This window comes from Protopterus annectens, chromosome 2.part1, assembly GCF_019279795.1.
Source record: "Protopterus annectens isolate FY-2018-M chromosome 2.part1, PAN1.0, whole genome shotgun sequence".
In the NCBI taxonomy this organism is placed as follows: Eukaryota; Metazoa; Chordata; order Ceratodontiformes; family Protopteridae; genus Protopterus; species Protopterus annectens.
Window position 1 is genome coordinate 474,759,071 of NC_056729.1, and position 26,866 is coordinate 474,785,936.

Genomic DNA, 26,866 nt, shown 5'->3' on the forward strand with positions numbered 1-26,866 from the left:
TTGAGGTTAACATTGTATGTATTGAAGATGGCTTTATACACATTGCTATACTTAAGAGAGAAGTGGCATGCTGTCCATACTTACATAGGTAACATGCACCCCAATTTGGATTTAAAAATATTATTCATAAATGGGTAAGTCATTTAGACTTGCAACTGTCAATTCAGCTGTAACACAAGAACTAGACACAACTATGGAAGATTTAGTATTGAGAAGATATGATAGCCTTAATCATCTGATATTAGAAGGAGATTGGTAGCTGAATAGACAACTGCTGGAAAAGCTTACCTCTTTCAGATGGAGGTAGGACACATTCCACCATCTATGCTGGGTAGTAATAAGCAGAGGCAGATTTAGGCTTTGGCACAAGGCACGCATCCACCCCCCCCCCCCCTTCTGCTATTGTGGCCTGCAGTACAAACCTAGTTAAAAAAAAAAGCTTCTGTCATCATTAAATCATGAAACTTGGTAAACATAACACCAAAGCAGTACACAGTTGACAGATTAATCCTCTTGCTTTACATTGGTTGACAGTATATTTCATAATGTCATTGCATGACACAGAACCTTTTTTTAACACATACAGCATAATAACAAGTCTTCATTTGAGGTGCAGCTAGCCTGTCAGGATTTAAGGATGATCAGTTCACTTGGTCATGCTAAGATCCAATCCCATCATGACTTAGAAACTGTTCATGAGGGAGTTTAAGAATGCCATTACAGAAAAAAAAAATATTAAAAATAGCACAGACTTCATTGCAAGCAGTTTTGACCAAGCATAGCAATTCCACTGACTCGTCAACCAAGCCAGCCAGGGAACAGGGGCAGAACCAGCCACCCCAGTGTGAGAGCATGAGGTAACTTGTTTCAGCTGTAGCCAACAAAAGAGAAGTTTGCAGGGCAAAAGAGTTATCAGTGCTCCTCACAAAATGTGTTGTTTTCCGGAAAATCATTAAGAAGGGCATACAGTAAATTGATTTAAAAGCTGAGTGCACCACCTGATTGAAAGGTATATTTCTTTTTCATCTTTGTCAAATGGCAGAACACTTAGGAAAGCTGTTGATCCTTCAGGCTAGTTATTTTCAGTCATGCTTATAATAGCACTATTTCAGCACAGCATGGCACTTGTAAGCTTTACTGTCTTGCCCACAGCACCAGTATATAATCTGAAATACAAATTTAAATACTTATGTCTGATGAGAAGTTCAAGATGCACAATGAAATAAAGTTCATAGAGGGGCTTTGCCTAGGTTTAAAAAAGTTTCCATATACGCTTGTAAAACAAATAATGTCAAATGAGACTGCTTAATTTATACAAGTAGGAGTAACGTTAAACTGAACCAAAAAAACTCTGATGGAAACATATTTTTACAATGCTTGATAATTCTTGTTTGTATGTTAGATTTAAGAAGTTGTTTTTTAAATATTAGTTTTAATCTGGATGCCCTCTTTCCTCTTGACACTTGCTTGGTAGATGATAAAGGGTGTCAGTAAATGAACTTTCCCGTCTGTGGCTGAATTTAGTCAAAACTCTTAGTTGTGCAGTTGGAAAGCATTTTGGCTGTAAAGTGAATCTAGCCCTCCCCTCTTCTGTCATATAGAAATCAGACACTTTAAAATCACTCCCTCACTCTATCTGAAAAGTATTTTAATGAGTTTTGTTTCACTGTGATGTAATTAAAGTATGCTACGTTTCAGGAAAGGCTGTTTCTCAAGCATTCCATTCTTGGTCCATTTCTTTTGTTTCTTAACTGTATGCACAGAAGTGACAGTCAGCTGGGCAGACTTCATTTTCTAGAGACAAAAACAAGGTTAATGACATGTTAATAAAATGAATGAAATTGTAATTCACTGTCATTCTGTTTTGCATATTTGACTTTCTGAATATTACATGGAAAATAATTGTTTTGCATTGTTACAGCAGTGTTGGGCATTCCATGGATTTTTGGGGTGTAACACACAGCTGAATAAAATTTCTTGGCTGAGTCTGCCTCTGTTATTCTACTTCTGACCTAAAGTGAATAAGAGGCTGTAAATGAACTGCTGAAAAAAAAAAAAACTTAAAAGTTTAAATTTTAGTATGTCTAGCCAATTACAGTAAGGGCCTAATGGGAAAGACAAAGCTGATGAGATGCTTAAAAACAAACATAAAAGTTTTAATTTTATAAAGTTGAGAAAATACAGTGATGGCCAAACAGGAAAGACAAAGTTGATATGCTGGCTCTCTTCCCATTACCTGATGTTTTATTGTAACATATGAAGACCTGTAACTGAGTGAAAGCAGAGAGACTAAACCCTGATGTAAATGTCTCACTGATGAAAATATACCAGTGTTCCACTAGAAAAGCTTATGGCAAGATGTCAATTCATAGGCTTAAGATCTTGCCCCGATCATATTATTGTCTCGTCCTTATTTTTTTATTTTTATTTTATAAGGATTGGACATCTGATTTGTACACAGATAAATTAGGTATAATTGCTGAGGTTGTCTTGAAGGAAAATGACTAACTGCAGTTGTTTGCTCATTATTCTGACTGTGCAGGGTAAAGTTATATGTGTGAAAAAACTTGGAATACTATACTGTGTGGCTACTGTTTGAATGGAACAACTGTGGATGAAAGTATCAGACCTTCTTGTTTGTTCGGTTTAAATCTTGCTTTGTAGGACAAGTGTGCATTTGTGTGCTAAAAGATGGATTTTTTTCCTGTGCTTACTGTGTATCAGTGTGATGCAAACTTTGAATATGTCAATGTGACATTTTTTTTTTTTTTTTTTTTTTTTACTACAGTTAGACATCTGATGGGTATACAGTCAGTAAAATGTCTGTAATTGATGGATATAGTGGCAGTTTGGGGATAAGAGTTCATAGTTGTTCACTAGGCCAGTGACCACAAGGGCCAAAACGTGGCCATGCATCATTGATCTTGGGTAGCAGGAATAGTGTCACATAATGCACTGTACTTGCTGCAATCAGCATAAATTTAGTATTGATATAGCTTATGTTTGTATGTGTGTATGTGTTGGGGGGTTGCATTGTGCCATATTTGCTGTAGTCATTTTAAAACTAATATATCTATAAATGTGATGTTGTCAGTCTTGCCTTTATTCTCATTTGTGGTTCGAATCCGATGTGTCAGATCCATCTCGGCCAATACTCCAGCTTGAAGTCTTCAGCAAAGCTCGTGTGTTTCATTCTTTACCCATAATGCAGTCCCCTAGCTACCCCAGATCTCGTTTGGCACACAGAAAGAGGTTTCGTCAGCTATAGCTCTAGGCTAAGTACAACTTTTCACTTTTATATTTTAGCATGGTTTATCTTTTCTAGTTTAAATTCCTTAAAATATCTTACTATATATTTTATTAACCTAACTTCTTTGCACAGCTTTCCCCCTTTACACATCGAGTTAAGTTAGAAGGCATTTTGGAATGTCTATTTTAGTTAGAGGACGTTCCTTCCCTTCCCTACTAAATGTCTGTTAACTTTAAAAACCTCTTAATCTTTATATATATATATATATATATATATATATATATATATATATATATATATTGATATATATATATGTGTGTGTAAAAATAAAATATAGAACTTTCTTCTTATAGCATATCTCTATTTCTTTTTATAGGTTCATAGGTAGATACTAGGCTATCGGCCCAGGGGCCTAAGTAAGCCTAGCCAACAAGGTTCCCTGGCTTACGCCACCCAAGAAAGTTATTTTCCTGTGCCACTGTCGAGCAGAGACACAAAAGTCATCTCCGGGGTGTATTTCCTATTTCCCATCCACTCATCAAGATTTTTCTTGAAGAGTGCTAATGAAGAACTTTGTTTGACATAGATGGGTAGCCTGTTCCAGAGTATGGGAAGTCTCTGGGACAGGAATCTGTCCCTCCAGCATGTCCTATTTATTGTGGTGCCAAGGTTTAGGTACCTAGAGCGTGTAGCTCGGGGGGATTAGGATTTCTTTAGGTGTAGCATGTCCAGCAGCTCTGGGTTTGACATAGCTTTATATGTTAGGCAGCGATCACCTTGGAGTAGGCGATATGCTGGAGGTTTTTGAGACGGTCAGTGTAGGGCATCTGTTTGAGGCCAGTAATCCTCTTTGTGAGGTACTTCTGTGGCCTTTCCAGCTGCTGCAGATGTCATGTGAGGTACATTTCAGAAGGGGTGATGTACTCTGTAATGGGTCTAATGACTGTCGAATAGAGGGGAACAATGACCTCTTTTTTCCTGGATGAGAACCCTTTTATGATGAGGTGTGCCATGTAGAAGGACTTCCTGACTACTGTGGCAATGTGACTATCAAAGGAGAGACTACTGTCCACCTGGGTCCCAAGGTCTCTTATCACACATTCGGTGTTAAGTAGATTGCTGCCTATGTGGTAGTTCATTGGTACAGAGTTTTTACCAAAGGGGATGACACTGCACTTTTTGGCATTGAGCTTGAGGCCATGGCTCTGACACCAGGCATCTGTCTCAGCGAGGCCATTCTGTAGGATGTCCACATCATTTCGGGACTTGACTATGGCTCCTAGTTTACAGTCATCTGCAAACTTCATTAGCCAGAGGCCTTCTGTGTTGGTCTGTACTTCAGAGAAGTAGATACCAAACAGGAGAGGTCCCAAGGACTGAACCCTGTGGTACTCCACTTGTCACTGGTTTGAAGTCAGATATGGAGTCTGCAACTTTTACAGTGTGGGTTCTGTCAGTGAGCCAGATGGCAACCCATCTTGTGACATAGGGATTTATACCTAGTTTAGTGAGTTTAGCTATAATTCTGGAATGGGGGATGGTGTTGAAAGCCTTGGTGAGGTCAAGATAGGCTGTGTGAACCACCTTACCCTCATCTACGGCTTTGGTGACTGCCTCAAAGAAGCCAAACAGATTCAGGAGGTATGATCTGCCTTTCACAAACCCGAACTGGGTGAGATCCAGAGTTTGGAGGTTACCAATGTCTTTGTTTATGAGTTCCATGATGATACGTTCCATGGCCTTGCAGACCAGGCTTGTCAGGCTAATAGGGCGATAGTTCCCGGGATCGGTGGTGGCTCCCCCTTTGTGGAGTGGGATAACTGTTGCTGTGCACCATTCAGTGGGCACAAAGCCTGATGTAAGGCTATTATTGAACATGGTGCTTAGGTGGTGAGCCAGTTCATTCTGAAATTCATGTAGAACGCAGCCTGGGATGTTGGATGTCCCATGGATGCTGTGTTTTTGGCTTTAGAGAGTGCAGCATTTTCCTGCATAGTTGTGATTACAGGGACTCTGCATTCTTCCTGTATAGATATGGGCCCTTTAGGGTGTGGGGGAGGTAAAGTTCGCACTGAACCTATCTGCCAGGATGTTGGCAATATCAGTTGGTTCAGTAATTTTCATGCTGTTGTGCTTTAACTCAGAGCAGATCTGGGTGTTGCCATCGAGATTCTTGACATACTTATAGAATGCTTTGTGGTTGTCCTTAGAATTAGTAGCGATTGTATTTTCGTAGCTAGCTTTGGAAGATCTTATAAGGGATCTCAGCTTCTTACTGAGGCTGACCAGGGAGCAAATCCACTCTTGGGATTTTACTCTCTTTTGCAAAAGTTTCTTCCTTTATGGCAGGGGACCACCAGATTGGCTTCCTTTTTTTGGAGGATAGCATCTTGGTTCTGTTTGGGATAGCACGATCCATGCACTTGTGTAAGTGCTTACAGAGTGCATTTGTGTAGGATTCAGCAGTTGTAACTGTATTGTCCATCTGCATGGGTGTCATGGCGTTCACCGCTTCTGTCTTTAGAAGCATGATGTTGGCTTTGGAGACATTTTTTACTGCGGTTTCCTTAATGGGGGTGGGGGTGGGATGTGGATATCAAGGATGATTAGCTTATGGTGAGATCGGACCAACAAGGAGTTGACTTCAGGTGTGGAACACCGGTCACTCATGTTGGTAATGACTAGGTCTAGGATATTGTTGCCCCTGGTGGGGGTGTGGCTAAGTTGATCCAGGGCATTGGAGTTTATGAATTCCAGAAAGCGTTGAGCTAAGGAGTTGGTACACAAGTAGTTTTCCTGGTTAATGGTGGGGTAGTTGAAGTTACCCATTATTAGGGTGTTTGGTTGAACCCTAACATTTTCCAGTACATCAAGAAAAGAGGAGTGGGAATCCTGGGGCATGGTGGGGGAATCTGTAGCAAGCTACAGTTTGGATTGCAGTTTTGCCCAGAGTTAGTTGCACTTGGATAACCTCAGATGTATTATGCTGTGCAACTAGCCTGGAGGTGTGGATATCCTGAATGAATATGGACGCACCTTTGCCTTTGGTGTTTTGGTCCAGGTTACATGGCCGAAAAGTGTGGTATGAGTTATAGCCTGGTAGTGTAGGGGTGCTCTCTGGTACCTTGAAACAGGTCTCAGTCACTGCACAGATATTGATGTTTTCCATTTTATTGAGTGCCTCAAGTGAGTGCATTTTGAGATTTAGTCTTCTAGCATTAAGTAGCATTACCCTCAGTTTTCAGTCTTTGCTTGTAATATTCATTTCTGCTGAGTGTGTCTGTTGTTCAAGTTAAGTCAGAGGACTTACCATTTCTGAGAGTGTGAGTGATTTTGCTATTTTTAACTATTCTTTTTTTCTCTCCCTTAGCATTATGTCCCCAAAACAGGAAAGTAAGCCTTTAGGCTTTAAAAAGTGTGAAAAATGCAATAGGAAGATGCCCCTTCACGATTCACACACTTTGTGTGTGTATTGCTTGGGGCCTCTTCATTTGCAGGAGTCTGGGTCCATTTGTCACAACTTTAATCAGCGGGCGTTAATGGAATGCAAAAATAAACTGATTTTGAAAGGCCTTTTGAAAATGCCTTTCTCTGAGGCTATATCTTCTTATCCTTCTGAAAAGCCACCCAAAAGACCTTTATCTGAGCCAAGATCCTCATCAGAACCAAAGCAGAAGGTTTCGAAATTGACGGACTGGAATGCTCTATCGGAGCAACCATCTCCTCCCGGCTCCAACACTCTTTCAGAATGGGAAACTACATTGGTGCCGACAACTTCCACTAGTCATAGATACAGGAACTGATCTCCTTCCATTGAGAAGATTTCTTCCAGGCTCCCTTCTCCACTTTTAACTACATAAGGGTCACAGGAATTGGAGCAGTCTCAAACCCCCTGTTCTGTTACAGTCCTCCCTCTGATCCTTCCATCCTCCTGCTTCGGAGCCGGAAGATTCCAATTTCAAAGCTGTGTTGGTGTTGGGTCCAAGACCCTCAATCTCCTCGGTTCTGACATCTGCCCTGTGTGTCTCTGTGTCTTCAGAGCAGGAGATCTCTGGGAGCCAACACTCCCCTGTCTGGTCCGAAGAGATTTGTCAGATCTCTTCGGATCTGACCATGCCTCTAGGAGCCTCATCACAGGTGAGTTTGGCTCCCACCTCTGCTTTGGAGCTATTCTCTTCTGCTCTGTTGATTCCCTTGGCTCAGATGACTTGCTTGTCAGATCCGGAGACTCCCTCTGAGTGGGGAGGGTCTGCCTTTGAAGTAATGAGGAGGGCTTTGACTTCTTCACAGTCTAGGACACAGTACTTTTGGTTCTTCCTCCCCCATCAGGCAAGGTGTCTTTGTCTTCTCACGAGCCCTCTCCACAGGTCCACAGAAACGTTAGGCCTTAGGATGTACCTCAGTGTACTGCCCCCTCTTCTGAAACCTCTATAGAGTATCCCACTGAAGAGGTCCCTCGAAAGAGGACATGCAAGAGGAAGCATCTGGACTCACCGAAGTGTCTGTCATATCTGACACCAACCTCGATGAAGCAGAAAGGTTCCCACGATCACCTCTTGATGATTTCTCTTTTTAGACATCCTGGAACTATTAAAACAGAGAGGTGATTGGCAGCCCTCCACCCCTTTCGCTGAGGAGTCAGTCTTCCTGAAGGCCTTTTTGTCTCACCCATCAACTTCTTGGTTGACTCCTCCTTTCGATAAGCTTATCGATTTAATCTTGTGAAAGGCTTGGGAGATCCCCAGAAACCATAGACCCTACTCCTAGAAAGCCAAATAAATACATCACTGCCCCAAAAGGAAAGGGTTTTCTTACAAAAGGTGTAGGAGTTGATACCACGGTTGTGGTGGTGGCCACTAAAAAGGAACTCTCTGAGACGAGTACCTCTATCCATCCTCCTAATAACTCTAGGACCATGGATGGATACGGGAAGTGTGTCTTTGCATCAGTGACCTTTGGATTGCGGTCTCTGAATTATTTCACTCAGTTTACCAGACTACAGAGGGACCTTGTTAAAGAATTATCAGACTCCCTCCAAGGAGCTGTAGCTGATGCAGTGGCAGAGAAAGTCAATGCTTAGCTTGCTACCTTGAATTCAGTTGTAAACTCATCCATGAGATTTATTTCTTATGCAACTGATGGAATGAGTAGGGCAGCAGGCTCAGCTATTTCTCTTAGGAGGCAGGCCTGGATGCATCTTTGCGATTTCATGGAACCCTTCAAGTCTTTCTTCATTAATGCTCCTTCTGACGGCTAATCCCTTTTTGGGTCAAAAGTGAAGGAAACGATCACCAAGTGTGAACAAGAGGGTAAGACCTTGTCTGCCACTGGAGTGTGTTTTTCCACACCTATGAGATCTTTTCCCATGGGTCAAAAAGGTAGTGGGAAGATGTGATTTAGAAAATGTCAGAGGTCTTACAAAGACACACAAGGTAAAAGTTCCCCAGGGGCAGAGGGGGGAACAATAACGGAAGATGCTGCCCTTGTGGTGATGGTGGGTGCCTGCAAAACCAAGGCTCCAGAGAATTTTTCTTTGGGAGACCTTTCCAATGCTCCTGAAGGAGTGCCCGATTGCTTGCCTCTAAAGGCAGTCGGGGGGCATTTGTCCCTGCACCTAGAATCCTAGTTAAGGGTAATGAATGACGGATGTGTGCAGGGAATAATATCCAGAGGATACAACACCCACTCCTCCCTTCCCATCTCCAGAAACAAAGTAGTTCCAGATGTTCCATCCAATCAAAAGGAAAAAGCAACTATACAAATTCAAAAGTTGCTAACAAAAAGAGTCATCCAGGTTCTCCCCACAGGCCAGAGAGGATCCAAAACTTACTCATAATTCTTTTTAGATCCAAAAAGAACATGGGACTGGAGGCCCATTTTGGATCTCAGCAATCTGAACAAATCAGTAAAGAAGACCAAATTCCAGATGATGACACTGCAGTCGATTCTTCCATTTCTGGAAAAAGAGAATTGGATGTGCTCTGTAGACCTTCTGGGCGTGTACTACCATATTCAAATGGGCAGGCAGCCCAGGAGGTTCCTTGTACTTCCAGCTAGGAGCCAGTCATTTCCAGTTTCGAGCTCTGCCCTTTGGTCTCACTACAGCCCCCAGAGTGTTCACCAAATGTATGGCAGTAGTAGCGGCTCACCTGAGATGCAAAGGAATCCTCATGTTTCCATACTTGGACGACTGGCTCATAGCTGCCCCAACCAGGCATCACTTACTCCAATCAAGGGATTATATCCTTCAACTGTGCTCCTCCTTGGGCATTACTGTAAATTACGAGAAAGCTGTGTTAGAACCATTGCAAACCTTACTGTTCATAGGAGCAGAGATAAATACTACCACTCAGACAGCAAGACTTTCACAGGACAGGGTAGATGAACCCTGTCATCTTGTCAGAATTCTTGTAAAGAAATTCAAAGCCACCACAAAACTAGTTCTCCAGGTCCTAGGAAAAATGTCTGCTTCCATCATACTAATTCTCCTAACTCGCCTCCACATGAAGGTTCTCCAGTGGATGCTATTTGCTCAGTGCTCAATCTTGGAACTTCCACTCTCTCACAAGATCATGATAACCAATGCCTGCAAGAAAGACCTCCAATGGTGAATCCACTCACCATCAGTACTTCGAGGTCTTCCCTTTATTCCTCCACAACCTCTGGCTACGGTGACCACTGACACTTCCCAGATAGGGTGAGGGGGGGGGGACATTTTCTTAGGAAGACAGTTCAAGGCATATGGCAAGATCAAGACACTCACTTGCATATAAATGTCCTAGAGATGAGAGCGGTGCTTCTTGCATTGCAAGCATTCCAGATCTGTCTTCCTATAGGAACACAAATCCAGAATCTGAACAACCACAAACCAACTGTGAACGAAGACCACTGAGAGGCATACGACTGAACTCCACACTTTTAATATGAAAAAAACAAATATATGTAAAACAGACAATACACGTGAAGCACTTTTTGTCCAGCATAGTAGCCAGACTTCATCAGAAAAACCACAGATAAAATTCATGCCTTATATAGGAACAGTTGCAATTCAGACTGACAAGATGTATGTAGATTTGTATATCAACAAACAAGGGGGAACCAAATTGTACCCACTTTGTTGAGAAGTTCTCAGGTTCTGGCATTGGGTGATAGCCTCCAAATGCTTTCTTATAGCATTGCACATTCCAGGGAAATCCAACGTCATTGCGGACAGGCTGAGCAGAGCCATTCTATGGCCACACAAGTGGTCCCTCAATCAGAAAGTAGTGGAAGTGATCTTCCACAAATGGGGCCAGCCGTGCTGCAACCTTTTTGCATCACCCAACAGTGCCAAATACAACTACTACTTCACCCTGATGCCTCCAGTGGGGGAGTCACCAAGGGATGTACGTGTTCACGATTGGCCCCAAGACTTCTTTATGCTTTTTCTCCAATTCCTCTAATTCCAAAGCTCCTACAGAAAGCAAGTTTGTTGGAGACAAGCATTATCCTAATTGCCCCCTACTGGCCTCATCAAATCTGGTTTTCCTTTCTTCAGCCTCATCTCTGGGACGAACCCTGGATTCTGGACCCTGTTCCGGACCTTCTGACACACCCGTCGGGGCTGGTTCATCCAAACCTAGACACTCTGAAGTTGACAGCTTGGCTGCTCCAGTTCCCCTAATTGTCAGTTTTCCATCTCTCTCCTCCCCAGTCAAGCATATCAATTTATCATCCCATAAAACATCTACTCGGAAACTTTACAGAAGCAAATGGAAGAAGTTTGTTATATGGGCAGACTGTAAAAAAATAGATCCTTTTACAGCATCAGTTCATTCCGTGCTGCAGTTTTTGTCTGAGTTCTTCAATGATGGAGCAGTGGCAGCCTCGGTTAAAGTTCAACTAGCTGCAATCTCTAACTATCATATAGGACCGTTCTATCATGTTGCATAGACTTTGTAAAGCCTTTTTGAAGGGCGTTGGTATGCTAAGACCTCCATACAAACATCCAGTGCTCCTTTGGGATCTAAATTTCATCTTATCCAACATTATATTTCCCCCTTTTGAGCTCTTAGCCACATGTGGTATGAAATCTCTCTCATGGAAAACTCTGTTCTTGGTAGCAATTATTTCAGCCAGCCAGAAATGTATCTGAGTAGCATTACCCTCAGTTTTTGCTTGCCTGTTCCTGTTATAGTGGTGAATTTGTCATTTGAATCTTGCCTAAAAAAGGCACTATAGGGGTGGCAAGAGTCTTAGCCAGTATCCGGAATCCCAGGAGTGACAGGTCCAGGCCATCTCTGGCAAAGCATCGTGGTCTGTCGACCATGTCGTCCTAGGCAACAGATACAGGATCCCCTTAGAATGACACCAGAAGCTTTGCCAATTGTTGAAATCAATCATTTTGTCATTGTCCACTGAGTCCACTGCTGCTTATATTGGTGATGGACTACATTAGGAAACAGGTCAAAGGGGACAGATCAACAAAGTTGCTGTATACAGATCAAAAGGGACAGATCAACAAAGGTGCTGTATACATATGATGTGGCATTACAGGCAGACTCTGAGCAAGAACTTCAGTAAAGAATAGGGGAATTGAATGTAAAACTGAAGGCACATGGGATGAAACTAAGCACAGATAAGACAGTGGTAATGGCAGCAAATTCGGGAAATCAGAAGAAGCTGAGAATTGAGATAGAAGGGAAAATAGTGGAACAGGTAAGTAGCTTCAAGTATCTGGGAGGGGTGGTTGAGAAGGGAAGTATGAAGAGGTCAAAGAATCAGAGGGGCTGCAGCCAACTGGCATAGAGCCTCCAGTGTAGTGAGTGACAGAAGAATGCTGAAGAAGCTGAAAAGTAATGTGTACAAGATAGTGGTGTGGCCAGTACTACTGCATGGTACAGAAACCTGGCCAGTAAAGGCAGAACAGTTGAAGAAGCTAGAGGTGATGGAAATTAAGTGCCTGAGAAGTGTGGTAGGATGCACACTGTGGGACAGATGAAGAAATGAGGACATAAGAGCAGAAGCCAAAGTAGCTCCAATTGTTGAGAAGATCAAAGAGACCAGATTACAGTGGATCAGACAAGTGAGCAGTTTGGATTTAAATTTGTATGCAGCACAACTTTCCCAATGTTTGCAGTGAAACAGATAATTGAGAAGAAGTTAGAGGTAAGGAAAGAGTCCAACTGAGCAGTCCTAGATTTGGATAAAGCATACAATAAGGAGCCAGGAAAGCTGATATGGGCAGTCCTTCAGTGGTTTGAATCCCCAGAAATATTGGTGGAATTAGTGCAAGCTATGTAGGAGCCAATGACAAAAATATGAACAGTGTTCTGACTCACAGCTGAGTCCCCAGTGGAAGTGGGTGGGCACTAGGGTTCAGCTCTGAGCTCACTGCTGTTCATACAGGTGATGGACTACATTAGCACATAGGTTGGAGGAGAAGGATCAGCAAAGTTGCTGTATGTAGATGATGTGACTTTACAGGCAAACTCTGAATAACTTCAGCAGTAGATGGGTGAATTGAATGCAAAACTAAAAATCCATGGGTCAAAACTGAGTAAAGATAAGACAGTTATAATGGCAGCAAATGGGAGAAATCACAAGAAGCTGAGATCTGTGCTACAAGGGAAAATAGTGGAATAGGTTAAGAAGCACTTTTTGTCCAGCATAGTAGCCAGACTTCATCAGAAAAAACACAGATAAAATTCATGCCTTATATAGGAACAGTTGCAATTCAGACTGACAAGATGTATGTAGATTTGTATATCAACAAACAAAGGGGAACCAAATTGTACCCACTTTGTTGATCAGACAAGAAGGGAAGTAGTATCTGGGAGGGATGGTTGAGGAGAAGGGAAGTCTATATGAGAAGGTACAATCTAGAATCAGAAGGTCTGCAATCAACTGGCACAGAGTGTCAGGGGTGTTGTATGACAGAATGTAAAAGATGCTGAAAAGTATGGTATGCAAAACAGTGGTGTGACTAGTACTACTGAATGGTACAGAAACCTGGACAGAAAGGGAAGAGCAGTTGAGGAAGCTAGAGGTGATGAAGATGATGTGCCTGAGATGACTGGTAAGATGCATAATGTGTGACAGATGAAGAAATAAGGACATCAGAGCAGAAGTCCAAGGAGCTCCAAATGCAGACAGGGTCAAAGGGAACAGATTACTGTGGTTTGGACACATGTGCGGGAAAACAAAAGACAATTTGCTGAAGAAGATTTGGAACATTTGGAAATAAGGCAAGGAAACAAGGGCATCCAATAAAGAGGTGGATGGATTATGTGAGACAATACCTGCGACAGTCAGGTACGACTGTCAAAGATGGTAGGAGAGTGGCATTTAATCAAGAGAGATGGCAACAGTTAAGAAGACACCCCAAACCCTTGAAGAAAATATGGAAAAAGGGGGTTAATGATGAAGATGCTTCTTTTGGTACAAATAAATCTGTGCAATTCCTTCCTGCTGATGATGTCATCAGACTAAGGCGTCTTACACCGTGTACCAGATTGAATGGTCATGGTCAGTATTCAATATAACAGCAGCTCTGTTCCAGAGTTTCAGGTACCGTGTACCAAAGTGAACGGACATGGTCAGTATACAATATAACAGCAGCTCTGTTCCAGAGTTTCAGGTACCGTGTACCAGAGTGAATGGTCATGGTCAGTATACAATATAACAGCAGCTCTGTTCCAGAGTTTCAGGTACCGTGTACCAGAGTGAATGGTCATGGTCAGTATACAATATAACAGCAGCTCTGTTCCAGAGTTTCAGGTCTGAAGATTGTGTGTAGTGCTGGTTTCCATAATGACTACAGCACATGCAGGGAGGCCACATAGGTTCATTGTCCTAATGTGTATCCCAAGTAATGGGCCTGGTCTCTGTGTGATAGCAGACCATAGATTTCAGGAGCACTTTTATTTGGGTTTTATTTATTACGTAGCTAGTGATCAAAACAAAGATTAAGGAAACAAAATTACCTTAATGCCATGTTCCAGGTAGCTTGAGGAAAGATGGAAAATGACAGCATAATCAGTGAAGTAAATATGGTATTCGAGGTATATGTTAGTAAACACATTATTTTACAGTGCATGCTGTAAGAGTGATACATCAGAGTAAATAGCTTAAGTTTGGTTTGCACTGAGTTATTGTCTATAAAACCACCTTGTTTACAAAGTCATGCTGAAACACCGGGACTGTATAGTAACTTCTATAGTTTGCTCTTCTTATAGATTTGTTCTGTGCAGTTGTGTTACAGTCTGTGATTTCTGATCTCTGTTATGCATATGGTCTTTATAATTTATTGAAATAATGTGTGTGTGTATGCGTGTTTTGTGTATGCAAAACATATCTTTTGTTAGTGGCAGAACAAAGGTAGCTTAATTTCTTCATTTAGTTGTTTTGTATTTTTATACATAATAGTATTTTGGTTTAATTACTTTATTTGAGTTCTGTTGGTTGTAAGCAGTGTTACTTAGTGGATCATTAATTTCTCTGCTGCTGTCTCTGCCTTAATTAACATTTCATGCAAAAAAAAAAAAAAAAACACTCCTTTCATGCCAGGAAGTGTGAAGTAACTGTGTATGGTATCAATAAAGCAAGCATATAGGAAAAAGACCAAACTTTGCAGTTGTTCACAATTTGATCATCTAATTAGAACAATAGTATTGTTCACAATTTTCTAGTTTCTATTTTAATCTGTATTCCTGATTCTAAGAGGCTGAGATATGAGATGTGAAGCTATACTGTCTGGAGACTTTAAGAGGAATATGTTGTATATGAGAAGATTCAAAAACACGATTCTATATTACATTATTATTCTTTGAGGCAAATTTGACAAGAATAGAGAAAGGAAGCAGTGAGATAGAAAATGCATGAAACAGGAAAGGAAAGTTATAAACATAGACACAGAGTTGTTGTTGTGTCTTTCGGCTTTTCCCGGTTAGGGGTTGCCATAGCGGAACTCCAGTCCACTAATAATTGGCAGTAGATTTTTACATGCCGAGTTGCCAGCTATGACGCACAACCTTCAACGAAGGTAGGCCCATTCACGCATGTCTCCACACAGAAGACGCTGTAGCTGAGAATCGAACAGGATAACGTCTATCTGTGAGGCGACAACGCTACCGCAGCACCACCACCGCAGTTAAACATAGATTGGTAACCATGGATGTGTGTGCGTGCATTTTATTGGCCATTGCTGCAAGTTTCAGTGTTTCAGATTTCCTTCTGAAAGCTTTACAACACTTGTTCTGAGGACTTTGGCATGTGTACATGTGTAGGCTGTACACATAATAGTTGCACATTGTACAACTCCTTTAACTGCTGGTTAGACATCTGGACATTTATTAAGAAAGCTGTCCTCATGCCATATGTTAGCCCTTCAGCTGCCAGCCTTTGTGGTAATTTAATGTAATAATTTGTTAACCAGGTAGGTGAATTGCTTATTATGCAGCCTATTCAGTCATGACCCTGGCCAGAGAACATATGGACATTACACAGAGAGGTGGATGTGAGGAATGAACTGTAGATCTTAGGCAGTGAGACAGAGATCTTAAGAATTGATCCATCATGTTGCCCTCACCTCCATTCCATTTATCATGCACACCAGCTTATGGGGGTGCAGCAAATATTTTGCAGCCTCTGGGGCTCCGCTTCTGAGATCCACCCACTTGTCCTTCCCCATTTTCTTTAATTATGGGACATTTGTTCCCCTCCCCATTCCTTTCCTGGGTCACCCCAACTACAGAACAAGGAACTGAGAACTAGATGCAAAGCTGCAAGTGGCAATGAAAGTCTGATGAGGAAGCCACTTACGAAGCTACTTGGCAGGATGATGACAGGCCTTATTGGCAGAGCAGTCTGTCACGCGATCCAGTCAGTATAGCCTTGGTATTATCAAAGATTTTATGCTGTTTTATGGTTATAATATTTTTATTACTGGTGAATTAATATTGTATTAAATAAACTGTTTGCAGAGTCCATTGTGGTATTTTGGTCTTTTGTTGAGGACTGAAGGGCAGTATGTATTCTGATATCATAGCTGAACGTTTATGTAAATGGTTCAGATTAGACTACTGAATCTTCTTTGTGTTAAGAATTTCTTCACTGTTTACCAAATTGTTATACATCAGTGTTTCATTCTGGGTTAATAATTCATTATTACCTGTTCCACCTAATGCTGTTCTTTTCTTTCTTTCTTTCTTTCTTTCTTTCTTTCTTTCTTTCTTTCTTCCTTCTTGTATTCATCTATCTGGTTAATCTCGAGATCTTCTCTGACAGACTTGCTCAGTATCTATGCTGGTACTCTTATTAAAATCATGATCATTTTCGGTCCCTATTAAACTAATTTTTGTATGGTCGGTAGGGATTATCAGCATTGCCATTTCATTGGCATGTTTTTTGCTGCTCTGAGTATCCTTTCCTTTGTTTCAAGTGAAAAAGTAATATATGGTGTATTGCTGTCTTTTAAATAGATATTCTGTTCCTCTGGTTCATTGTGAAGCATTACAGAAATAATTTATTTCATTTCACATGTTTTGGTTGTATTATCTAAATATGAGATCAAGCTGGTGATTTGATCATTTGAAATGTACTCCATGTCTGTGACGATGTGGGTCATTACTATGTCAGTCTCTGCTTTCATACAACCTTTCAAGAGTGGCACAGCTGCATTTGCTAAACATGCGACAACACACTCTGCCAGGTATTTCCTCTCCACTAAATGTATAATACAGAAAATGTCCATTTCCTCTGTACAATCTGTTGTTGCAGTGATTTTGTAAAATATTTGCTATGTACTCAGATCTTACCTTGTATCACTAGGCTTGTCTTCTGCCCCCACCCACTGAACCCACCAAACACACATAACACAGAAGGACACACAAAGTGTCACAGAAGTGTGTTGCTACTTGGTACTGTCTGCCACTCATACATAGCCCTGCATTTAAAGGGTTATGGAGTGCAGTAAGATTGGAGGGGCATTTGTCATCTCCAAAGGCGAAAAAGAGCAGCATAGTGAGATTGCTAAGAATGGGTTGGGGTTCTACACTTTCCTGTCATCCCTGGGATGCCTCCTATAGTCAGGTTTAAGACACAACACAAATCCTGCTGTTTAAAATACTGTTTTCCATTGACTTTCACTGCTTACAGGTACTGTGATCTGTACTGCAAGTGATATTTACATACTGTCATACTTTCTTACCGCCTTGTGTATATGTAGATACTGTGTACATATATGTCTGCTATCTAGTAAATTAATATATTTTATGTATATGTGTCTGAATGTGTGTGAAGAGGCTATGCCTTCTGGCGTGATGACTTGTTCAAAGCCTGTAATGGGTTAATCTCTGATGGTTCTGATAACTATGCTGCATTGACTGTACACCTTGGTAACTACTGTAACACAGGGTCACAGTACAGGACCAGTATACAGTACAATGGCCAGATATTGCATTAGAACTATTATTCATGCTGAACTGCTCATTTGCATTTTTATTGTGCACCATCTGCCTAACTGGAACATATAGCAAATAAGATGCAGACATTGTTCTTCCTTTTTTTCTGTGCACTACCCTGTGCCTTGCCTACCATGTCAGTGAGTCTGGTTCATATTTAATGAAAAATACTGTATAAATTCACTTCATTTCAGTAATTAACTGTACCATAAATAATTACAGCCCTTAGCAACAACTTCAGCAAACATATATGAAGCAAGGCTACGTATGAAGACAGCATTTGTTACACACTGTCTCAGAATTATAGCAGCTGAGAAGCATGTTGGAAATTGTACCATTATTTTGGCTCATCATTGGACAATAATAAACCCTACTGAATTAGAAATACTTACTGATATTAGTAATACTTACTGAATTAGTAATACTCACTGATATTAGTAATACTTACTGAATTAGTAATACTGATATTAGTAATACTTACTGAATTAGTAATACTTCTAGATACTAGAAATCATGATGGGTTCATCAAAATGGATCAGAAGTGTCCTCTTATAAATGACAAGCAGTTTAAAGCAATGGATTAAGACAATGAGCTGCAAATATGCCTCATCCTATAGGTCAGGGTTTGATTCCCTTACCATGTATGTGAATACTTTTTGTTTCTGAGCAAGTCACTTAACCAGATAATCCTCCTGCATTATCCCTGAAAAGGCATTTTTAACAAGTGAGCTTAACAGGTTAGCAAATAAATAAAATAAGCAAAATTGTTCCTGTGGTACAAGGTTTGAGTTCCTCAATCCTTATTTGCTTACTAAATGACTACAAGCTGCTGAAAATTGTATGTTTTTATAGGTTTGCAATTATACAACTTGGGAAACAAATAGATCACTCGCTTGGACGTGATTGCGTAGAAGTACATAAAACTACTTGTATGCTACATCCTTCTTTCATGAAGGAGCAACAGAAATATAATAAAAGTTAATTCTGTGAAATTTCATTGTTAACTTAATTTTAAACAAAGTATATACTAAGGAGTGAAATGTATTTTGTGGTCCAGTGAACAGAATGACTAATACAAATCTTTCTAGTCAAATTTGGCATTTAAATTATCTTTCATGTTTTTTATAGGACCCAATGGAAAGAAAGAGTTACAGTCCTTTTCCTGAATAAATGCTGCAGGCCTATGGAAGTGTGAAGCTTAGAGATGCTCCTTTTAAGGATAGCCATTTTTCTCCACTAAAGCATTCAGTGTTCACATTATTTAAAAGCTGAAGCATTATAAAGTATTACAGGTAACTTCTGTTACTGGTTATTATAAGAGGTTCTTAAACACTTGTAATATGAGAACGTAATATACTTTAGACAACGAACATTCTGAAATATGAATATGATGTATCAGAGCTACCTATTTTTAAATGTGATAGCAAGATCAGTTCATCTTCGTAGGTATGACTACTTCAGATTCAGAATGAAAGTTTTATGATAAAAACAGGCCTATATTAGTTCACTGAAAGTGTATTTCAGTGAACACCTAATCATCGACCCGTATTCAGCGAAAATCACTTCCGCGATTTGCTGAATTTACCAAGTGCAACAAAATACTTGCCCTGCAGCACAAAGGATGAACATCTCACTAAATCGAGCCCACCCAAATGGGGGGGCTTCGCCCCCCCCACACACCTTAATCCTAGTTATATATACCAACTCCAAAATCATACTACAGTGGACAAAAGGGCAAAGTTGTGTAGTTGGCCAACTACTTCTTTGCTCTTTGTAAATTCAGCGAATCTCGGAAGTGATTTTTGCTGCTTAGGGGGTCGATAATTAGGTGTTTACTGAAATACACCTTCAGTGAACTAATATAGACCCATAACAACATAGCAGACTTACTTGCTAGCATGTAGCTTCAGTAAAGTATTATTTTTTTCTTTACAAAAGATGGTTTTCATGTCTTTTCATCCTGAATCAAGAATGACAGATACAATCAAGGCATTATTTAAGAGTTATTCCATTTGTTTTGGCTTTTGTGAACTCTTTCATTTTCATTCATGTATTTTTCTTTTACATCATGTAAACATGCAGGTGGAAGAAGCATTTCAAGCATGCAGCGGTGTGAGTCACTAAAGTAATTAGGTTAGGTTACTGATTCTGTCTAGAGGGCCAGTAAGTAGTGGTTAGCATACATGACCATTGTTGTACCTCAGACAAGTAATGTAGCCTGAAGCTGTAATTCTGAGCTTGAAAAAAGGCAACTGTTTCAAGCTTTGCTCTCAAATGTACCTCAGAAAAATAATACTATCCACAAGCCAAGTTTATTTTTTTCTTTGCTCGTCATAAATCATTATTCTTCCTTTTTAATTCAACCTCTCAAGTTCCACATACAAGGAAAATATTTACCCATTACTCTCCACCTGGTTTTCAGTCTGCATATGATTTTACTATCTATTCTACAATCTCTTTTTAGACCATTTTATGAAAAAAATGCATTTTATTTTGTTTTTTGCAGTTGTAACATCCTGCATTCTGTAGATTGTCAATGGTATGAGGCAAGAGAAGTGAGCATGGGAAAGATGGTTATTATCAAGCATACTTATTCCAGCTTGAGGGCCATTAGACGTCTGTTAGAAGAACAACAAAAGACATGCTATACTAAGTACATAAGTGGTATGTAGTGTAGACGAGCGGTCTCCAACCTTTTTTGAACCAAGGCTGGTTTCATGTAAGACAATTTTCCATGGATCGGCCATCGCTCCCGCATAAAAATAAAGCATAATAAAGTGCATAATAAATACAGTCACCATAATGCAGAATCAGTGGGAGCCCTGAGCTTGTTTCCCTGCAGCAAGACAGTCCCATCTAGGGGTGATGGGAGACAATGACACCCGAAGTTTGTTCCTGATATCCAGTCTACTCAGTAATTTAATTTTGGTTGCTGTCATTGCAGAAAACCCCAAGTCACAAAGATAGGATTTTGGAAATGGAAGCAGGGTTTTCAGTGCTTATTCTAGCAACTTTCTAAGTTTATAAGAGCAATATTTAAAATATGTCCCTATTATTTGTGGTTGTATCCAGATTTATTGTGAGAGAGGTTAAGAGGTATGGTCGAGAGGTACACAAACCTAATGGAAACCTTTTTCTGAACCTAGCAACTTTCTAAGTGTATATCAGCAATGTTTTTAATCTGTCCCTATTATTTGTGGCTCTGTCCAGATTTATTGTACGAGAGGTTGAGAGGTATGGTTGAGAAGTAGTGAACTTAATGGAAATCTTTTTATGAATCTATCAACTTTATAAATTTATAAGTGCAGTATTTAAAATCTGTCTCTATTATATGTGGCACTGTCATACCTCTCAACTGTCTAGAATTTTGCAGAGTGTCCAGATTTTTGCATCATATTTTTGGTCTGTTCCTCATAAAATCTGTGGTTTTCTGGATTGTTGTAACAATTAAGTGTGGACAAACGGCTTCAATGGGACAATATTTATTTTGAAAACAGTCTTAGAACTCAATGGTACCAAAGGGTTTGAAGGTGACAAAATTACCCACTGGAAATGATTATACAAAAGAATTTATGGACAAATGGCTAGATATTAATCAGAAAGCCGGTTTGCAATATATGGAGTTTCTAGTCTCTTTAAACAGAAACAATATGGTTATTTTAAATGAAAAAATACGTTCTGATTTTAACAAACTTAAGCAGACTACTTCGATGTGACAATTTTGAAACAAAGATGTGTGTCATACAAGATCATTTAATTAAACGTAATGAAGCCTTGTGCAAAAGGAAGTATGAGAGCGACTGTGCAGACTATGAAGGAGGTGTGGCCTCTGCATACAGCCTTTTCAGGAGGTGTGTCTTCTGCATACAGCCTTTTCAGGAGGTGTGCCTTCTGCATACAGCCTTTTCAGGATGTGTGGCTTCTGCATACAGCCTTTTCCTTCAGAATGAGGTTGAAGGCAGGCAGGATCAACTAGATGTGGAAAATGGCAGCAGTGAAGCAAATGAAGTTAGGAGATCAGAACTTTTGTGGTATAAACAATGGAACCAAGATATGGTTGCCACCTTCGTTCACGGCTAAAACCGGAGCCACGCCACGCCCCTCGCATCACCAGTAACCCCGCCCACCCACCCCCTCTCCCGCCAACATACCGCCCATTTTGTGATGTCACTACAGCATCACTCAACGGGAACGCCCACTTTTTTTGTTCCCGCCGCCTGCTTTTGGCTGATTTGCTATGCTTTTCTGTAAGAAAAGCATAGTAAATCAGCCGATCAACGGGAACGCCCTCTTTTTTCGCTCCCGCCGCCTGCTTTTGGCTGATTTGCTATGCTTTTCTGTAAGAAAAGCATAGTAAATCAGCCGATTTACAACTCCGATAGTCTGTTTCCTTTTTGAAACAGAATACCGGAGTTTGTACAGTGTTTTCCGGACTACCGGAGAATCAGTTTGATTTCCTGATAGTCCGGAAAAAAAACGAAGGGGTGGCAAGCCTAAACCAAGAGGAGATGCTATCATGTGCCTCTGATACTCATAAACATCAAAATAAAAAGGAATAATACTGCTATGACAAAAGTAAGTGGGGAAAATAGCAGTAATTCACAAGAAACAGCAGTTAGACCAGTTTCCACCCAGCCTGTGTATGTTTATCAACAAAATAAAGGTGGAAACAAGACATGGGCTCAAGTAACTGCTTCTTCATCAAATAAGGGATATATAAAGAACGGAAGACAGTCAACTGAAGAAGAACAACAAAGGACGGAAAATATAGATACTGTTTCTTTTAAAATAGTGAATTTATCTAGTTATGAACTTTCTCAAGAAAAATGCTGTATTTTAAGTAAAGGGTGGAATTTTGTGCCTGCCAGAAGGGCAGAAATAATGGAAGTGCTTTAACAGTATTAGAGACTATATAAAACAGTTAAATTTCAAGCTCTTTTTTAAAGCTACTGAAACACAGGGAGAGAATTTCTGTAAACCTAGCACATTTGATCCACCCTTAAGAAAGGAGTTGGAAATGTTTCTGAATAGGTGTGAACTGCAAATTATTGAAGCTCTTGAAAAATAATCTAGTTATAATTATTATAATATGTCCAGTAGAGAAAACAAATTGTTATTTGATTTTATTAAAAATGATGAGCTGTTAGTGTTTAAAGCTGATAAAGGAGAGCAGTAGTTGTTCTAGATAGAACAATGTATGAAAACAAAATATATAACCTATTGTCAGATGTGAATTTTTATAAGAAAGTGTCATTCAAAGAAATTAAGAAATCTTATTCATTTATTGACTCCTTTGTTAAAGAATGATTTTATACAGCCAGAATTACTCGGGGTGCTAAACATACTTTGGTATTGAGAATCCAAAAATAAGTAGGATATTTGGAATTCCAAAGATCCATAAAGAGCTAAATGACCCCCCCCCCCCAAGACCCACGGTGTCTAGTCTACATAGCAAAACAGAAAGTATGGCTATCTATGTAGACAAACACTTACAGAGGGTAGTGGTTAAATATAGTAAATATATCAGAGACACTTTTGATTTCTTGGAAAAAAATCAAAGAAATATATGTGGAAGAAAGTGATTTGCTGGTAACTATGGATATAAAATCATTGTATACAGTAATACTTAATGATGAAGGCATGGAGACAGTGAGGCTTGAATTAATTAAATCTAAGTTATATTCTGACAATACTGTAGGAATATTAATGGAACTGCTTGATGTTATTCTTAATTATTATTTCTTTTCATTTAATAGCGCTTTTTTTCATTAAACAAATGGAGTGGCAATGGGGGTGGCATTGGCCCCCATTTAGGCCAATCTGTATATGTATGGGTAGGAAACCACTCATACATTACATAGTAAGTACTGAACTAATATTGTTGCATTGTATCATTTTATTGACAATGTTTTCTTAATTTGGAGAGGAATGGAAGAGGTCTTATGTGAATTTATGACATACATCAACAGTGTGTGTACATTAACAATAAATTTCTTGGATGTAACTGTCTTTAAGGATAAGAGCAAATTAAGAACATTTTTTTTTTAAAAAAGAGGTCCAAAATAATACATACTTACATTATAGTAGCATGCACCCCAAGAAGACCAAAGAAAATATAGTAAAAGGACAGTTGTTAAGGATCAGCGACCTGACAGAAAGGGAAGAAGATTTTGGTACAGAAAGTGACAATTTTTGTGAAAAACTTTATCAAAGAGGTTATCCAAAAACATTAGTCACATATATTATAACTAAAGTTATAACTCAGAGAAGTACAAGAAACAGAAAGAAGGAATAGTAAATAAAAATAAAAACAAAGTGAGAATGCCTATTGTGAATAGTTTGGACTCAGGGAGAATAAAAGAAATAATAACAAATAATTGGAAATTGTTTGGGGGACAAACTGAGTTACTAGAAACTATAGGGCATAAGCCTCTCTTTACCCAAAAAAGAGGGAAACGTTTCAAAAACTTCTTTCAAAGTAAGTTGACTATACCAAAAGTCAGGTCAGACAGAAATGGAATGGTTAAGTGTTACAACTGTAACATGTGTAACTATTTGTTCACGGAAAAAAACAGAATGCACTTTGAATAATGTTAAAATAACCGTCAGTGGGTTTTTTCATGCAAATCTAAGTACGTAATTTATGTCACTTTTTGCTTAGAATGTAAATCTTTTTATGTAGAAAGAACTACAAAAGAATTGTAAAAATGAATATACGAACATGAATACGCAGTTTCTATTGGGGATGAAAGGAATGCCCTGGGGAAGCATTATAAACTTTAAATTACTTGTAGTGGACAGTCTAAAAAATTTAGAAAATTCATTTAATCCAGAAGATAACTTAGGCTGGCTGGAATATAGTTGGCAGGTTAGACTCAATGCTTGCTACCCCCTGCTCTGAACAATAAAGAAGATTTTATTATGTATCTTAAACGTAAATGGTTAAAACACTAAGTATGTGGTCATGTGATTTTTAAAGTGTTTAAATGTGTGTTTTTGAATGTTAACTTCCAGTCTGAAGAAGTCTTATTACAGATGCAAGCGTTTACAGGAATTATTTATTGTGGAATTTTCTTTGGATTTTGATTGATTTCCTTTGGTTTTGGATTTCAGTCTTAACCAGCTTTTAGCTTACTGTTTGATTACTGCAAAGTCATTTATCAGACATTGTTTCCAGTTTGCTCCTAAAAAAGAATTATATGGCCAATGGGTTATCTGATTAACAAATAACTCTCATTATTATAAGCCGTTAGTCGTAAGTGGCAACTTTCTCACACTTTAGCTACAAACTGTGACTTTCAGTTACAGTTCTGAGTTTAAGAGAGCAACTAATCCTTCCACTCTTTCAAACCTAACATCAAATCTTCCTTAAAATTCCTGTTGCAGGTGGCAAAAGAATTGAATAAAGCTGGTACTGTCAGTCAAAAGGTAGGAACTGAAAATGTTGTCAGTATAAGTCAGTAGATAAGAAAAGTCACACTGCCTTTATGGAATTACAAGAGAATGACAGCATCCTGGACTGTAAAATTAAATCACACAGTGTTACAGCCCCCAGCCCCCACCTGACCTTTTTGAGTATAAAAAAAAATAATAAAAAAAATTTTTAAAAATCACTTAACCTGCACTGCATGTATTTTGTACAAGTATTTCATTCAGCAAAACTCAGTTTTGTGTGTGTAAGTGTGTGTGTGTGTGTGTGTGTGTGTGTGTGTGTGTGTGTGTGTGTGTGTGTGTGTGTGTGTGCGCGCGTGTGTGTGTGCACGCATGTCTGCGTGCCTGTGTATCCTTTCAGTGCCTACCATTACCCTTAACCTCTTAGCCCAAGAACCTGGACAAAGGCCCAAAAATAGGGAGAAGGTTTAAATATTACTCTTAAAAACATAGAAAGTTGATAGAATAAAATGTTTTGCATTAGGATATTTTTTTCTGAAGGATATTTTTTGTGCCTTCCATCCTCAATGATTTCCCAGAAAAACACAGATTTTATGAGGAACAGATTAAATATATCAGACAAAAATCTCAACATTCTGAAAAAGTGTTGACAGTTGAGATGTATGGTGCCCACTAATTTCAAAGCTGTAATTTTCTATGCAATAGCAATCCGATGAGAACGATCATTTGTTATAGTGACTGCATTTTAACCCGCTCATGTTTTTCAGCAACTAGTTATTACTGTTTGTTAGGAAAATGTAATTATCAGAACCATCTACATGTATAGTACATCTTTTAATAAATAATGAAATTGTCTTTTTCTGCCATGCAGTCATATTGACTGAGTAGTCTTTCCTATTGCAAAGTCACATGCCATCTTCTTCCTCTTCCTGCCTACTGAAACAAAAAAAAAACTGTCAGTTTATACTATCATTGTGCAAGAAGGAATTACCTCTACTCGAGGATACTTTTTTTCATCTCCATGTCTCCTTTGCTCCCAATGATACGTATTTTTATTTTATTTTATATATTTGTTAATCAAGTAAGCCCACTCCACACAAGTGGCTCTTTTCAGGGGTGACCCATGAGCACTGACATTGGGAACAAAGTCTAAACCTTTCATCCTGGTCTTCATGTCCTTAATTACCAAACTCACATATGAAAGTACCAAGGGACCCTCTTGCCCAACCAAATGACAAAGCTGAGGAAATAAAGATAAGGAAGCTGAGAGCTAAAATGCTGTTCTGCAAACCCACATCCTAGATTTCCAAGCAGACTATCAAGTGTAACTGTGTTGCTGTGGCTGTACCATGCAGGACGGTAGTACCAACATCAGTGATTAGGTGATGTGCCTGGCTGAGGAACCAACCCCCACGAGATAATGTAAAAACATGTCTCCTAAATGCCCTGCTGAAAAGAGAGCTGCTTTAGATATCCTGTGGAAGAGGTGTTTAGGAAGCCAAAGGAAAAGGGAAGACTATGCAACTTGTGAAACACTTGTTTCACTACCCTGATAAATACAGTGGTAAGTGCCCTAACAAGATTTGGCCCCTCCACCATAGGAATTTTAAAGATAAGTAGCCAAGACAAAATGGCAAGCAGACCAAATGGGAAAGTTTGTGGGCTTTTAGAGGCAAGTCCCCAGAAGGGAATGAGCATAGGTTCATAGGTTGGTATTAGGCTATCGGCCGTAGGGCCTATACAAGCCTAGCCATAACAATTCCCTGGCTATTTCTTCCCACAC

At 39.6% G+C, this 26,866-nt stretch overlaps 1 long non-coding RNA gene across 1 annotated transcript in view; it reads left to right on the forward strand.

Annotated features, from left to right (window-relative positions):
• LOC122794111 overlaps positions 1 to 26,866 on the forward strand; it is a 1,891,296-nt gene that overhangs the window by 1,108,447 nt on the left and 755,983 nt on the right. Inside the window, exon 3 of the long non-coding RNA XR_006363615.1 lies at positions 18,820 to 18,983. This is a non-coding gene — a long non-coding RNA (uncharacterized LOC122794111). The remainder of the gene's footprint in view (positions 1 to 18,819; positions 18,984 to 26,866) is intronic.